The sequence below is a fragment of the Cupressus sempervirens genome, chromosome 5 (assembly GCF_028749045.1).
Source record: "Cupressus sempervirens isolate cs-2001-9-10 chromosome 5, ASM2874904v1, whole genome shotgun sequence".
Lineage (NCBI taxonomy): Eukaryota > Viridiplantae > Streptophyta > Pinopsida > Cupressales > Cupressaceae > Cupressus > Cupressus sempervirens.
Genome location: NC_143122.1, coordinates 309770236 through 309785956, shown reverse-complemented (window position 1 = coordinate 309785956; position 15721 = coordinate 309770236). Strand labels below are relative to the sequence as shown.

The 15721-nt window shown below is 34.9% G+C and overlaps 1 pseudogene; it reads left to right on the top strand.

The window, feature by feature from the left end:
• Positions 1-492: 492 nt before the first annotated feature.
• LOC149555864 (putative disease resistance protein At5g47280) lies at positions 493-15434 on the top strand (annotated as a pseudogene).
• The last annotated feature ends 287 nt before the right edge of the window (positions 15435-15721 follow it).

Genomic DNA, 15721 nt, shown 5'->3' with positions numbered 1-15721 from the left:
TGTGGTTTGAGGAAGTGATAGGGCCCTAACAATACCGCCTGAGGAATGAAGATGGCATCATTTTCTCTGAGAGTAATTGGCACCATGAAAATGCTAGCAAGCACTTTATCGCTACCCACTTGTAATATGTATGAATCTTCTTGGTTTTTGGCCAACCATTGTGAAACGTCAATGGGATCTTGACTGTCCATGATACCTTTCAGCTTAGATGTGCACAAACTTCACCAGGATGCAGTAACAGGATTAAGGTTATTATGCCCAACGCATTTTTCTATTTGAAGAAGCTGATTTTTCCATCTAACGGTGGATAATTTTGTACATCATTGGCATGACCATAGAAACGTTCCTATCCATCGCCTGTGTTGCTTGGATAGTGACTGACAGGCACAGAGACCTAAATGTGGAACAACTGATTCAAATAAAATATAAGAACCTCTCTTTATAATCTTTAATTGATGTCGGCATCAAGAGAAAATGCTAAAAAACACATAGATGGCGAGAATATCCTTACCGGCTTCAAGAAATGATTCCATTTTGCCCCAGTGCAGTTCTCACAATCTCGACACAAGTAACAGCAATTATTTGATTACTTCGCTCTATTGAAAGGCACGTTCATTCTGTATTTATTTTTTCAACACCCCCATAGTTGTGAATATTACAATTACCTTCTCCCTCACTAGATTATCTCTTTGATTTTATCTTTGAAGTCAAGTCATTCTAAATTTATTAATAACAGAGACTTCAAATTCCTTTCTTTCGGTTTGTCGAAATACTGTACTTTGTTTTGGAACGCTCACAAATGATATTCTGTTGTCTTTTACTTAGCTTGCGAAATAATCACATATTTATTATGTTGTTTTATGGAAAATCGTATTCTGTGGCTTTATGCTGAAGGTCTGTTTGGTTCGTGGAATTTAAAAAACCAAAATTTCTACGAATCTTGGTTTAGACAAATCAAGGTTTTGCAAATTTTCATTCTAATTTTTGGGATTTTACTTAAATGGTTTGTTTCACTTGGAAGATGCATGTGAAGGCACATTTTTATGAGTAAGCTTAGAGTTGAAGACAAATTTCAAAAGGTAGTCCAAACTATTGTTTTCACGCTCCTTAAAAGACATAACCAGGTTTTGATTTTCAATTCCTACTTGCTAGTAGGAAGTTGGAAAACCTAGTTTTGAGGCAAAATTGGAAGTCCGGGTCGTTAATTCCATTTTGCCAATTTTGAAACAAACACAAAAAAATTCAAATCCGGATTTAGAAAAACTAATTCCTGTCATCTTCCAGGAACCAAACGGACTCTTAGCCTCATATTCTGTGAGAAGAATACTCGTGCTGCTTCTCCTGGGAACACCTTTTTATTATAATAAGAATCCAGTTAACTTGGTCGAAAGCAAGTGACTCAAAAGCAGAGAGGAATGTTGAAAGACAAATGATGAATTTGTAGCTGAATCCAGGGATTCTTGGATGGGTTGGCGACAATCGAAATTAAATTCCACGCAACAAATGAGGTGGAATATTATATTGAAAATATTAATCTCATTTACCTCATGTATAATAAATAATTTTAAAGTATGCATGATTAATCTAAACAATAAAGGGAATTAAAAAAATATCAGAGAAGCAAAGCCCATGCCGTGAGAAATCATGTGACAAACTTCTTCTTCATGGCAACATTTCTCCTTCATGTAAAAACTATTGCAGATACAAATCACTACAATCTCCTCAAGCAACTTCTCATTTTAATGAAGATCGACCATGCATGAGTATCGACTTGTGGAATGTTCAAAATCCTTGAAAACAAAAAACCAATATTAGTTGGATAAGATAAATCGAAAAACCTTTCCCAACAACTAGGAAATTACATTTCTGGTGCGAAACCCAACTTTAGCAGCCCGAACATCTGTAGGGAGAGTTAAACAAGTCGAAAAAAAACCCTTTGCTTTTGTCAGCAGTGTGAAAGAGGTTTGAAAAATATTGTTTATCTCCAATGTGAGACAAACCCAGAGGGTAGTGCCCACATAGGGAATTCCTTATCAATTAATTAAAATTGGTAGTACATGAAGAATATAGTATCATTAAAAATTATTATATCGTTATTTTGTGCTTACAATGATAAACTAGTATATTTTTAATAATACAATTATTTTTTAGATATAATTTAATGTGAATAAATTAAATTGTAATTAATTATTTTAATCATTAATAAAGTCTTTAAGTTTGGCCCCAACAGAACCAACACCATCCCGCTCAAAGCTCCTCTTACTCTATCTTACCAAAATTTGCCTTCAGATTCTCAACTTCCTATCCTCACCCATAAGTGCATTTGACTTCTAGGTTGTCACTTTGCACTTCCTCACCACTCAGTACCTAATGAAAACCTGATCCAACTCCATAGCATGCAAGAACTCCAGAAACTTGCACCACCCTTTTCAAGAAAATGGGAGACGTACTTCAACAAGAGTGCTAGCTGACCACACTGGTAAGGGTTGCAACTCACTTGGGGCACCACCAATCATCCATCGAGGTTGATTTTCCATGTGGATAATAAACCCCAACTCCGCCATTATGAAAATATCTTCAATTCTGCCACCCCACTTCGGCTCTACACATTCTCTCACCAAATACATCACCTCTAGTTTCAAATCAACCACCGTAAGTGATAAAGCCAAAAACAGAGATGAAATCTCCAAATTTGACCTTGGACGTTAATCTTTTTGTAGATATTCTTCACTAAAAAATAACTTTAGCGCCTCCTAGAAAAATTCTCCATCGAACATGAACACATTCTTGAGCCACATGGTTGAAATCAACCCCTTGAAGCATAAGATTTTCCCATCTGTAGCCAAGGAAAAGTTTGCCTCCATCTTGCCACTACACCTCTCTTCTGTGCCTCAAATTTTTAGATAAAAATAAAATTTGGAAGGTGAGTATTTGAAACTTTGTGACAAGGAACAACTCCTAATGTTAACTACCATTATTACCCAATCTTGCCAATCTACCACACATGCCAAAACTATGACTGCGTAATCATCTACGATCTTGTCTACCTCCATTTGCATAAGGAATGTGTACTTTTAGAGATTTTGATGCAATGGTGGCATTAGTTTGTACAGGTCTAGGTTGCAAAAATCCTCCTCTAAAATACAAATTTTCACATTAGCTCCCAACTTTGACAATGTGTATGCCACCTCGTTGGCTTCCCTTATTACACGTGATTAATATAATTCATCAAATTTGTCCAACGAACTTTGTATCAACATGCCATGTTTATCTAATTACCAAGTTTCCATTTCACCTTGGTCGATGTCATTCAACACTAGTTGTGATTCACCTTCCAAATGGATTCTTCGACCCCAATTCCATGGTAGTGTTGGTCAGTCATCACTATGGCTGAGCCATCTAGAGATGGTCAAGCTACAAAGGACTTGTTTATATTTCTTCACATGCCAAACAAGTCAAAGGTTGCCAAGTACCCCAGTAGAGAAAGTGTCAGGATGCCAAGTAGAATAGTAGAGATTGAGAATTTGGAAATTTAATTAAAGTCGATTGAATTAGTATATGTTGAGCATATAGAAGCTAAGTGCCAACATGAATGTTATTTATGATTGAGCGTTAGAACATTCAAGTGCCGAGTAAACCAGGTTTGACATATGAGTTTGTAATGATGCAAACACTTATGTAAATCATTTTAGCTGACTTCTTCATGATATTGAATGATTGTAGAGATAGTTAAGGAGAAAATTACACATTTTGGATGAAGACATTAATCCCAAGATAAGCATATTAACCAATCAAAAAATTAGAAGGATAAAATGACAAAAAGATGAAATATGGATCATTGATTATGATCTACTACTTTCTACAATTATCTATTTAAGGGGGGGTTCTAACCATAAAATCATTATGTGTGATGAATGGAGAAGTGGAGGAGTGAAAAAACTTAGACCAGAGTAAGGAAAGCTAAGTCAGATAAGAGATCAGACAAAGCAACCAAAGCAGTGTAGGATGAAACATAGTATATCAGATAAGGAGGTCAAATAGAGACATTGAAGAGAGGAGATCCATAAATATCTTGTAGAGCAAACCAAAGGATCAAGTACTAAATCAATTTTAATAGACTGAGTCAGGGAAAATTTCTTAACAAAGTGGTTTTAGTAGTCCTATTGAATTCTTCTAACAAAGTCCTTACTTTATTGTAAGTATTAAATCCTTCAATTAAGGTATGACCTAATAGTCTTAAAAGATTTTAATTGAGCATACCTCTAACAGGGTAGATCATTAGATATGATCAAATTGTAGCCCTAACAGGTGAACTTTTATTATTGCAACAATAAAGAGTTATGGGTTTCATCCAAGGATAACTTTAAGAAACCCCCTACCCAAAAAAATTATAAAATGTTGGCAAATCCATCATTTTTCAAGAGGAAAAAAAATATTTTCACTTGGAAAAATTTTCAATGTACAAAAACTTTGTTTTAATTGACTATTTTTTTTCAATGTGGAAGAATTTCATAAAATCAGTGTGATTAATTCCTATTTTTTAGTGAAATACATAACTTAGGAAGCAATTTTTCCCCTCTTGAATGGAAATAATATATAAATTATGAGGTGATGTTTCTCCATTTGATGGAAAAACATACATAATTAATGAGGCAATTTTTCCCCTTAGCTGGAAAGGGTACATAATTAATGAGGCAATTTGGTGGCTATTAATGCAAACAAATGTAACACATTGGTGAATGTTGTACAACTTGTTTTCAAAGCATGTGAAACATGACAATTAATTTCCTTTTGGCATTAAGTGCATGCTTTATAAAACCAAGTTGTTGACAAAAAGTAGAATGTATACTCAAAGCGCAAGGTTTTCTCTAGATTAACAACTGTGGTTGGGAAATTTGATGAGCATCCTAGGACTTCATATTCATGAGCATCCAAAAGGAAAGACACCAGACCCTATAGTGCACCTAGGGTAGGTTGGGTCTGAAGAAGATCAGTATGATATTATTAGTAGCATGATGAACATTATGTGGAATCTCTAGATAAATTATCCTAGGTATATCAGTGATCAACATGAACTAGAGCAGGAGGTAGAAAGGGAGGTGTTGGACCACGCAATTCATGATTTGTGATGACAAACGAGGCTCAATACACATGTTGTAAACATAGAACACCTTGACAATTTATTGGTAATGTTTCAAGCTATGCGGTGGGTACTTCATTAATTTCTTGTTTCCCAAATCATTTTGTAAAATTTTTGGGAAAATTCTGCAAATTAGTTATTAGTTACCAAAGGTACTGAAGCTTGTATGCACCCCTTCATTTTCTATAAGAAGTGGTACCAAGACCCTTTGGGACTTGTATTTATAGGATATACAACATATAATACATACAGTTATAAGTTATTGTACTTTGTTAAATGTTCATAGAATATAATTTATAAGGTTATGCAACTATTTCAATTTTCTAGCTTGATTGTACTCATATTTTTCAAATTAGTATAAATCCAAACTATTTTATGCCTTATTGGATGATGTTTGATCAAGGTATTTTTTGCCTACTAGACTTTATCTCAAAAGGTCCTCCTTGTTTGGAAAAAAGAACATATTAAAATGTATTACATAAAAACTACAAAATGGAAATGGGTAATAAATACAACACAGTGGAGTTGTACTGAACAATAATATATCGTTTGATGATTACATATCAATGGTGGAAGTCTTATTTTGGGTCGAATGCCTGAAATGAAACATCGATCTAATTTTAATTTTCATAATGGTGAGAAGTGTCCACTATCCTCACCACCACCTCCAGTTCACACTTGCAATGTGAGTTGGCATTAATTATATGTCCCATCACTGTCAATTACATTCCCTTTACCATTCACTTCAAATGATTCACTTTTTCTTCGGTGTGGAAGAAAAATTATAAACTATAATCCTACATATGTGGGAAAGATTTCCAAAGATTTTCTACTAATAGAATTTAACTTTAAGGACTAAGGTATACAAAAGGTTAAATGAATGCCATGGCAGTTGACCTTATTAAGTTATTAGTAGGCTCTTTTCTTTGTCATTTGTCAAAAAAAAAATTTATTGGATTAAATTGGTTTATAATTATACCCACTAAACCATTGTGGTGCTCAAAATGTCATATTTATTATTATAATTATGATGCTATTCTAGCTTTTAATTTTTAATTAATTAATAATTACAAAAATGGTTGACAGACTCTCCCTCTCTTGTACTATTTTGAAAAATTTTATTTTTCTAATTTTCTTGAAAGACTTCGGGTTTTCCTAGACAGTAAATTGAAGAGAGGTAAAGGCGGGAGGAAGGGCCCCATATGTGGAAAATTTTCTTGCTCGCTCCCTAAATGCAAACAATTCATCGTGGAAAAAATGTGCCAGAAATTTCCACTCTACTTCCAACATCCTGCATTTAATTTGTTTGCTTGCTCGCTAAATGAGTACAATTCAGCGTGGAATCAACACTGCAAGAAGTTTCCTCTCAGCTTTCATATCCTGCCATTTCCACTTCACTCTAGGGATCATTGATAAATAAGTGGCTGCCCTAATCACCCCCGATATGCTAACAAAATTGTTTCCACCTATGTTCTTGCAATTTTTCAAGGAGCTGCTAGAGAGGTTGTTAGAGCGCTTCTCTCTAGGTCTGTTGATGCGGGTGTCGATACTCTTCTCTCACGCTGTCAAAAATTGGGACAATGGGTGAGCGAGGGGTTGTTATGCTTGCAACCCTCATCTTCATTTGCAGACTCATACATTCCAAAACTACCCAAACATAGCGTTGGTTTGGAGAATCAAGTAGGGAATTTGAAAAGGCGGTTATTTGAAGATAATTTCAATAAGATCGGAGTGATGGGAATTGCGGGCAGTGGAAAAACAACCTTGGTTGCTACTCTTTGCAGGGATTTTGATGTCCAATGTAAGTAGACCATATATTTACTCTTTGAATCAAGTAATATCGTAAAATGTATTTTTTGGGAATTGCTCTCGGGAGGGATGCTGAGACCATAAGTTAACCATTTACACACACCCACACAAAAATTCATGCTGAATCAAGGAGTTTTTTTAAATACTTGTTTTTGTATTGTCTGGGCTTTGATAGGAATTAGATCTGAGAAGAGGAGGCTATTTTAATGCTGGCCTATATTTGCCCAAGTGCTGGGCAACCTATTTCGCTGCTAGGTAAAATGTGCATCACTTTAGCAATTGGATGCAGGAGTTGTATGTGTTCCATCGCACTCAGATAAGCCTATATTCAAAACATCAATCATACCCACAACCTTAACCGTGGTGTGACGAGACAATTTACCTCTGGTTTGTGGTGATCTCTATGTATAGGTTATGGTTCGACCTCAGTTAGTCAAGCAGGGGAATCCTTTTCCATTGGTATTTTTTAACTGTGTCTCGTCTGCTATTGATGAGCTCTTCATTGTGTGAACCATCTCCTGTTGACAAGGCTGGATAGTCCTCTTCCATCCTCTCCTCCTCACAGTGCCTGAAAATGATTCGTGCCTTAATGTGGTTTTTGGATTCTCTTCTCCTTCCCCTCGATCTATCTTCGCCTCCTCGAAGTTTCTAAACACCATTCATGCCTCCACCTTTGATGTGAAATCCTCTCCCCTTCCCCTCTTTCTCTTTTTTCTTCATTGAAGTGCTTAAAGGCAATTGAATCCTCAACTTGCTTATGTCAATGCAATCTTCTCCCCCATCTTCTCAATATATCCTCTTCCTCTCCTTATTCTTAAAGAGCTTAACGACCATTCTTATCTCCTCTCTTCCCTTCAATAACCCCCTCTTCTCCTCTTTTACATGTATGAAGATCATTTATTCATCATCTTGCTTTACTTGGTGTAGTCCTCTCTTCTTCCCCTTAATCTATACTCTTTTCTGCTCTGCTCTCCTATTCCTCTTAAGCTATCCTATTTGGTCACTCTTGTGAAGACATCTATCCTCCCCTTCTCATCTTTGATCCATCCATTCGAGCCCCTGATCTATCAAGACCTTACTATCAGGTCAAGTGGCCAATATGCAGAATACTTATGCTTAGGATAACTTTTATTTTCACTGGGAAGTGGGCTTGTCCTCTGATATCAAAATGACTAGTTAGAAAATGTTTCCAATGAGGAAGTGGTGTGTTTAGAGCTTCTAGTCTGGTTGGCAAAGTTGCGTGGGGATTTTTAGGCTGGCTACAGTCCTACATTAAACTTCAAGGGAGACTAGAACATAAGACCTGATCTCACTTACTGTAGTATGCTCTTAGTGTTCACACTTGTGTATATTGGTAACAACACCGAATCGTGATTAGACTTGCCCATCAACCTCTCAATAAAGAAGTCAAATTTCAATATCTTGATCCTAACTTACTTCCCAATGCATTCTAACAACAACAGTAATGGGAGAGTTGAAAGAATTCATATATTGCTGCAGTGATTACGAATCTGCATATGTGCTCAACCCTTGCAATTTATTGGCCACCACATCGCAGAAAAAACTGCCCTTAGTAGGGGAAGAAAAACAACACAAATACGATACTGTAGCACTTGCCTACCCTCGTTCACATCTTTTCTAGACTTATTGTTATCAAACTATGTAGACTAGTTTTATGTTGATGGTTTAGTGGTGTTGTTTTGACACTATCAGATATTATGATAAGAATTCAGTTGATATATGATGAGATCATTTAGACTTTACATTTCATGTATGTATGATGATCATTACATTGTTTTCAGTTATTAATGATGATTAATTAGATGGTTTATTATCTGATGTGTTTTATTATGGTTACTTATCCCATACTTGCATGTGTATGGTGTGCGTGTTTTATTATTGTATGGCGTTTCTGATGTGGTTTAGGAAGGGATTCGTAGTCACCTGCTTAGTCGGGATCTACACGATGCACCACTTCCTGTCATTGTCTGTTTAGCTTAGCATTATATATTGTATGTACTTGCATGGTTTTTCTGCAAGTTGCAGGTACCGGGTATCGACTTCCCTGAATTGCTAGGATGAGCGTACCCTATTATACTATCTCGATGATAAGAGAAGGGAGATAAATTCTCAAGTCCAAATCCCAAACATAAAAACCATTTGTCCTAGTGAGTTAGGACAAGTATCAAAGTTGAATACCCACGGAATGTGTCGGATGACATATTTCGTGATTTCTAACCCTTTAGATATTTTTTGTATGATTTGTTCTATGATGGGTTTTCATATTTTGTCTTGAAGGTCTATGGTGAATTTTCCATTAATTAAGTCTTAATAAATAGATTTAATTAATAAATTATTTATTTGAAAAAATTAATAAAATATCATGATCTTTGATATTTTGATTGTAATGTGAATTATTGGGGAAAAGGAATTAAATAAAAAAAAATTAGAAAATTAAAATTAATAATAATTATAAAATAATAATAACGTAATAAATAAAATAATACTAATAAAAGTTATAAAAGATTAAAATGAAAGTTATAAAATTTAAATAGAAATTATTGGAGTTATAAGCTTGCATGAGAATTAACATGTGTCAACAACATGGGGATAAGTGCATCAATTAAGCACAAGGTGTCTACAATTCTATGACTCATCAAAAAGAATTGGAAAAGACTCATGCTTAGTTGGTGACACCTTTCAACGGTTTCAAGAAGCATTCCAAAGGTTTCTTGAGAGCTCTTTGTATTCAGGCATTCATAGAAGCTTAGGGAGAGGGTGGAGAGCAATTGGAGCATTGGAGGACTCAAGAACTTTGAAGAAGGGAGTTTGCTCTGCGGGTTTTCTGAGGAAGAGCGAATTAGCATCAGAATTCGAGTAGATTCTTATGATTTTACTTATGCTATTTTCGCATCATGCATTCCTGTCTTCATCGTGTTTGTTTTATGTGTCTGAAACTTCTCTATGATTGAATCTGTAATTGAAATTGGAATCTAGATATGCTATTTGGTTGAGAAAAAAATAATAGAAAAATCTTAGATCCAATTAAGGAGAAATAATTAGATATGAATCGGACTTAGGTTCGAATTTATACTAAATTAGAAAGACAAGATTTGGAATTAAAATAGAAATTTTATGGTGAAAATTTGAATGATTAGATGTAATCTTTCTATCAATTATATTTTTACATGCATATAAATAAACCCTTTTATGGTTAAATTTAGAGAACAATTATTTTAAGAGAAAATTTTTAATTCATCACAAACTGCCTTGTCGCTGCCCCTTGGATAGACCCGAACTCAGTCATTCATAACTTTTTATTGTGATTGAATTTATTAGATCGCTCCAGTCAGGCTTGGCACAACTTAGCCCTCTCCAACATATTTCAATTTTAGCCCGATCCAATGGTTCATTAGGGAGATATGACCGTCGTGCTGAGACTGTTTTATTCAAGGACAGATATTTCTCCATTTCCCATAACAAAGAGTTCTTTATGCTAAAACTACACAAGAAAAAAATAATATACCAAAGCATGGAATGTATTAAAGATATTATTGCAATCTTCCCTTATTAGAATCTTATTAATATGCATTAGTTTTATATGGTTTATTATCTAATCTAATTAAATCAAATTTAATTAAGATTAGTTAATAGTAGAAGAAGTGTAATTAATTATTAGTCAATCTAAGTAAATGGATTTTTAAATGAGAGAAAATTAAAAGAAAAGAGATTTTAATATAGTGGAATTTTTATAAGGTATATTGAATACTATTTAATATATATTAAACAATTTTAGAGTTGTTTAGTGAAGATGATAATGTTAAGAGTTTGGAGATTATTCATGTTAAAATCTACAATGAGTCTTATTGGTTTGTGATAGGGATCTTTTTCAAACAATGTTTACATAGACAAAATATTATTAGTACAATTAGCAAATGGAGTCTAATAGTTTTGGGGAGAAACTTTTATCTATCAAACAAATACATGGGTTAGGAAAAACGTGAAATTTTTTCACTTAATATAATTTGGGAATACGTAAACTGAGAATTTTAAATTCAAATTTGAAAACTTAGCAAAACCAAAACATGTGTTTGCATCGTGTATTCTATATGCTTCTTGTTTTGGGTTTTGGGTTAACTAGTGTTGACCAGTCCTAGGTTGTTACCAGAGGCTCGGGAGTTATGAGATGTGTTGGCATGTTGATCTTATTTGGTCTCGATCTTTATAAGCCCAACCATGGTAATGTGATTGTATGCTCTATGCAATGTTTATATTTACTAATTGTATTTGTTCATCAGTCTTCATGTGTGAAGCTGAGATGCATGTGTATGAGACACTTGAACTAATCATTTTTGAGTTATCAATCGGTTATCTTTGATTATTTTTTAGTCGCCATAATGAGACTGAGATGTAGATTTATTCTTGATGATGTCATGTTGTGACATGTTTGACTCAACCATTTCTGGAGTCTTCGATCAATATGATTGAGGTATATATTTTGGTTATTGAGAACCATTGGATACTTTGATTATTAGGGATACTTCAGTTGCCAATAGAGAGCTATTGTGTTCATGTTTTTCTATGGATGTTTGCTCATGAAGATTCGATGCTTTTATGCATATTTGATGATTTTATAGATTATCTTTTGTGATTTTGAGATTTATGAGTCCATGAGCATTAGGGTAGGATATCTGCATGTAGTGACAGGAAGTGGCTTGCAATGGGGGCCAGGGCCCTAAGAGGCTGCCAGGGTAACTCATTGTAAGTTGGATTAATAAGTGATAACATTCACACCTAATACTAACAAAATGAACTTAAAAAGATAAGTGTTTTGTTCTCGCCCATGCCTTGAGTGCTTGTACAGGCTAGGATGGGAGTAGTGAGATACATGGTTGCGACCTTGCATTCCATAGTATGCCTCATCAGTATGAGAGGATACTAGTGGCCGCATGAAATCAGTATGGACCCGTGGAGTTTAGCTAACTACCAGGGTAACTTGTACGTGATAATTTCGATGACACTTTCCCGCTTGCATAGTAGGTTCCTACATGTCATTGTGTGCCTCTGGGAAGTAGATGTCAGTTTCATGATTGGAACCTTTGAGTTAGTATACTTTTAGGATTCCTAGACTATAGAGATTTGTGCTATGTGTTATGGATAGCCTATTTGGGACTTGAGATTATCTCCTTAGCACGGTGCGAGTGGACCACTTAGGTACCACGTAGTTGGGTGGTAGTGTATTTTCCACTCTTATCATTTGAGATTCATCGAGACATCGTGGCTGATGCATCCTTCATAATGGTGGATATGTATCCTTTCGTTGATGATTAGCATATGTTAGATGATGTTATCTTATGCTTAATGTTAGATTACTTTCTACATATGATGTTGTATATGTTAGGAGTGAAATTCTTACTATGTTAATACCGATGATCCCTTCGGTGATTTGGGATGTTACGCACGGAGGGATGGCTAGGATCTACGATAGTCTAATGATGCTATTTATAGTTGGGAGGAACCATGCACTTAGTTTATTTTGTTTGATCTTTATGATGGATGTATATGTCTTCTATGATGATGTATCATGTGATTGTCTTTGATGTATCTTGGATTAGAATAGGATGATGTACCTTATTTCACGTATGTATATTATTTTAAGCCTTCATACCTTGTGACATGTACAATGGATGATTGAGCATTTGGAAATGTAATGTATGAACATTGGACTTATCATTATTATTTCATGTAGTTGTTGTACTAGATGGATTCATGTATGTAATTCAACGTTAAGGGATCTTAAAGAATGTAATCTGTTATGTATGTTATGTTTACTTTTCAAATGGACATTTTTATTGCTTCCGTTATTGTGAATAAGTTATGTATGGTATTTACTTTCATGTAAAAAAAAATGTTACCAAACTTAGTGAAATTCTAGGTTAATTCTTTGGATCCCTTGGCGAGGCATTACAGATACAGACTCAATGAATTAGCAATTTAGAAAATAAACTTATTTATATTTGTTAATTAATTACTAATGAGACCTTACTTATACATGTCTATCTATTGGAAATGACCCTTGCGTTCTTTTCTGATTTCCCTGACCTTACGTTCTCCATTCTTCTTCTCAGAACGTTTTGGAGACAAGATAATTTTTCAAACAGTTTCACGGCAACCAGATAACAAGATGATTCTTGAGAACATATGGAAAATGATTACTGGGGATCAACCATTGCCTAATTCTCAGAGTTCGAGCATTCATGAGGCTCTTTAGGAAATACTCAGGCTTAAGCGAGAAAATATTCTAGTCATATTAGATGATATGGGGCCGAATGTTAATCTGGAAGAATTGTTGTTTGAAGCAGAGGGATGCAAGACTTTTGTTACAGTCAGGGACAGTGTCAATTCCATACACCTTGACAGCACTCATTATATGCCTTTTCTTGGAGAGGAAGATGCTCTATCCCTCTTTTGTTATTGGGCCTTTGGACAAGAAAGAATTCCAGATGGATGGATCAACAAGCAACCAGTCAAAGAGGTATACCTATGTCTATCTACATCTCATTTGTTGATTTTAGTGAACCTGAAGTTTGCTAAATTTTCCATAATACGACATTATTTTTTGCTAGCTGATATTGTGTAGATCTGCTATCCATTCCGTGTTTGCAATTTAAGAAGCATGGTTTGTTTAGTTCAATATGTGTAGATCTAAAGGCCACCCTTCGAGTTTATATTGGGGCTAATTAGTCTGTACTAACAGGTAGCAAAAGAATGTCTAGGATTACCACTTGTATTGGAGGTGATTGGATGTTATTTACATAAATACAGTGAAAATGCATATTGGGAATATGCCAAAAGGCAGCTTTCACAAGGAAGACGAATCAATGTTAGATCTTATGAAGAGGATGTTCTCAAGCGCCTAGCACTGAGCATAGAAGATCTGGACAATGATACAAAAAATGCTTTTTGGACCTGATATTGTTTCCCGAAGTTAAAAAAATCCCTGTTGATGCTTTGTTTGATATTTGGATTCATGTTCACGACTGAAGCCTAGAGCATGCGTCGATGATTCTTGTTGATCTCGAAAAAAGAGGGCTCTTAAATTTGGTACAACTAACTCATAATTCAAGGTGAGTGTCTTCTATTAGATTCTTTTGTTGAAATTGCATTGAAATATGTAGCAAAAAGATATAGATAGTGATCATCAAGCGGAAAGAGTAAATCTCCCATTTCTTCCAGCATGATCTAAATGGAGTTTGGACATGTAATCGTTTTACTTCAAATCAAAATTTGTAACCATTGAAATGTTGCTACTTCAATTTGAAAATTTGAAAAATATGTCTTACTGAAGATTGAATGCATCTTTACTCTTGCTTTCCTAGCAATTGTGAGATATATGCAGTTCAACATGATATGTTCCATCGTTTGGCTATTTATTGTGCATAATTTGCGGACAACAACCAAAATGACAAGATACGGAAAAGGTTGAGATTATCTCCATTCTCTTTCTGGGAAGATCCCTCACATGGAGATATAAACACCGCTGAGATTATTGCCATTCGCACAGGTTGATTGCTTTAAATTGGTTTATTGATATTCACAATTATCAGGCTTCAAGAAAATGAGTCAGGCCCATCAAAATATATATATTCCTTCTTTAAAAGGTTTTGAATACTTTTGTAGGTCCAATGAAAGAGAATAAATGGCCTAAGTTGGAGTTTCTAGAGGCCCGTGCCCTTGTATTAATATTTGATGGAAATGAATATTTCCTTCCACCATTTATACAGGAAATGTCTCGCTTGAAAATTCTTATCATAATCAACCAGAAATCCTGTAGGGCTAAAATTGAAAGCATGTCAACCTTTAGTTCATTGGTTCAACTAAAGAGCCTTCGGCTTGAAAAATTGATTGTCCCTGATCTAGATTATTTTCAATATTTAGAAAATCTTAGGAAGCTCTCACTGAGTCTCTGCAGCACTGATAAGGGACGATTGGACATTGAAGTGTGCTCAAAGCTGCTTAAACTTGAAGAGATTAATATTGACTGCTGTGGGGATATTGAGGAATTTCCTGTTGGTATTTGCAATTTCACTTCACTGAAAACACTGTCTATAACAAATTGCCATCAACTTCGGAAGATTCCTGAGAATCTAGGGAAGCTTGCAGGATCTCTTAAAGTGCTGAGCTTAGTTGCTTGTCTGAATCTCAAAGAATTGCTATCCTCAATTTATGAACTTGGAAATTTACATTTCCTTGTCAAGGCTTGGACGCTCTTCCACGTGACTTCAAAAAGTTGGAGAGACTCAAAATTCTCAGCATGGGTGACTGCAAAAAAATCAAGAAACTTTCCAGAATGGTTAATGGCCTTACATCTTTGTCAGATGTGATCTGCGACGAGAAATTGAAAAAAGAGTGGTCTCATTTTTGTGAGTCGATTAATGTGATAATTGCAGAACCAACATTTAGTTTAGAGTTTCTGGACACATAACTTTGCTCCGGCAATCATTTATATTGTGAACAGTGACTGTGGACCATGGGTTGAGTAATTTTCTTTCTAGTTTTAGAAGCGAAGTTAGAAATTAAGACCATTTTTGTCATTGGGGTTGGAGTTCTATCTATGCACTTTAAACTTATGGAAGGATCACAGAGTGCTTAGCACTACTGTCAATATTGTATTTATGTCATATGTTTTAATTTTTAAATTATTAAGGGTTTTAGTCCCTAGCTATAGCAGACACAGGAGTGATCATGCTGCAATGTTCTTTTCATGGTAAA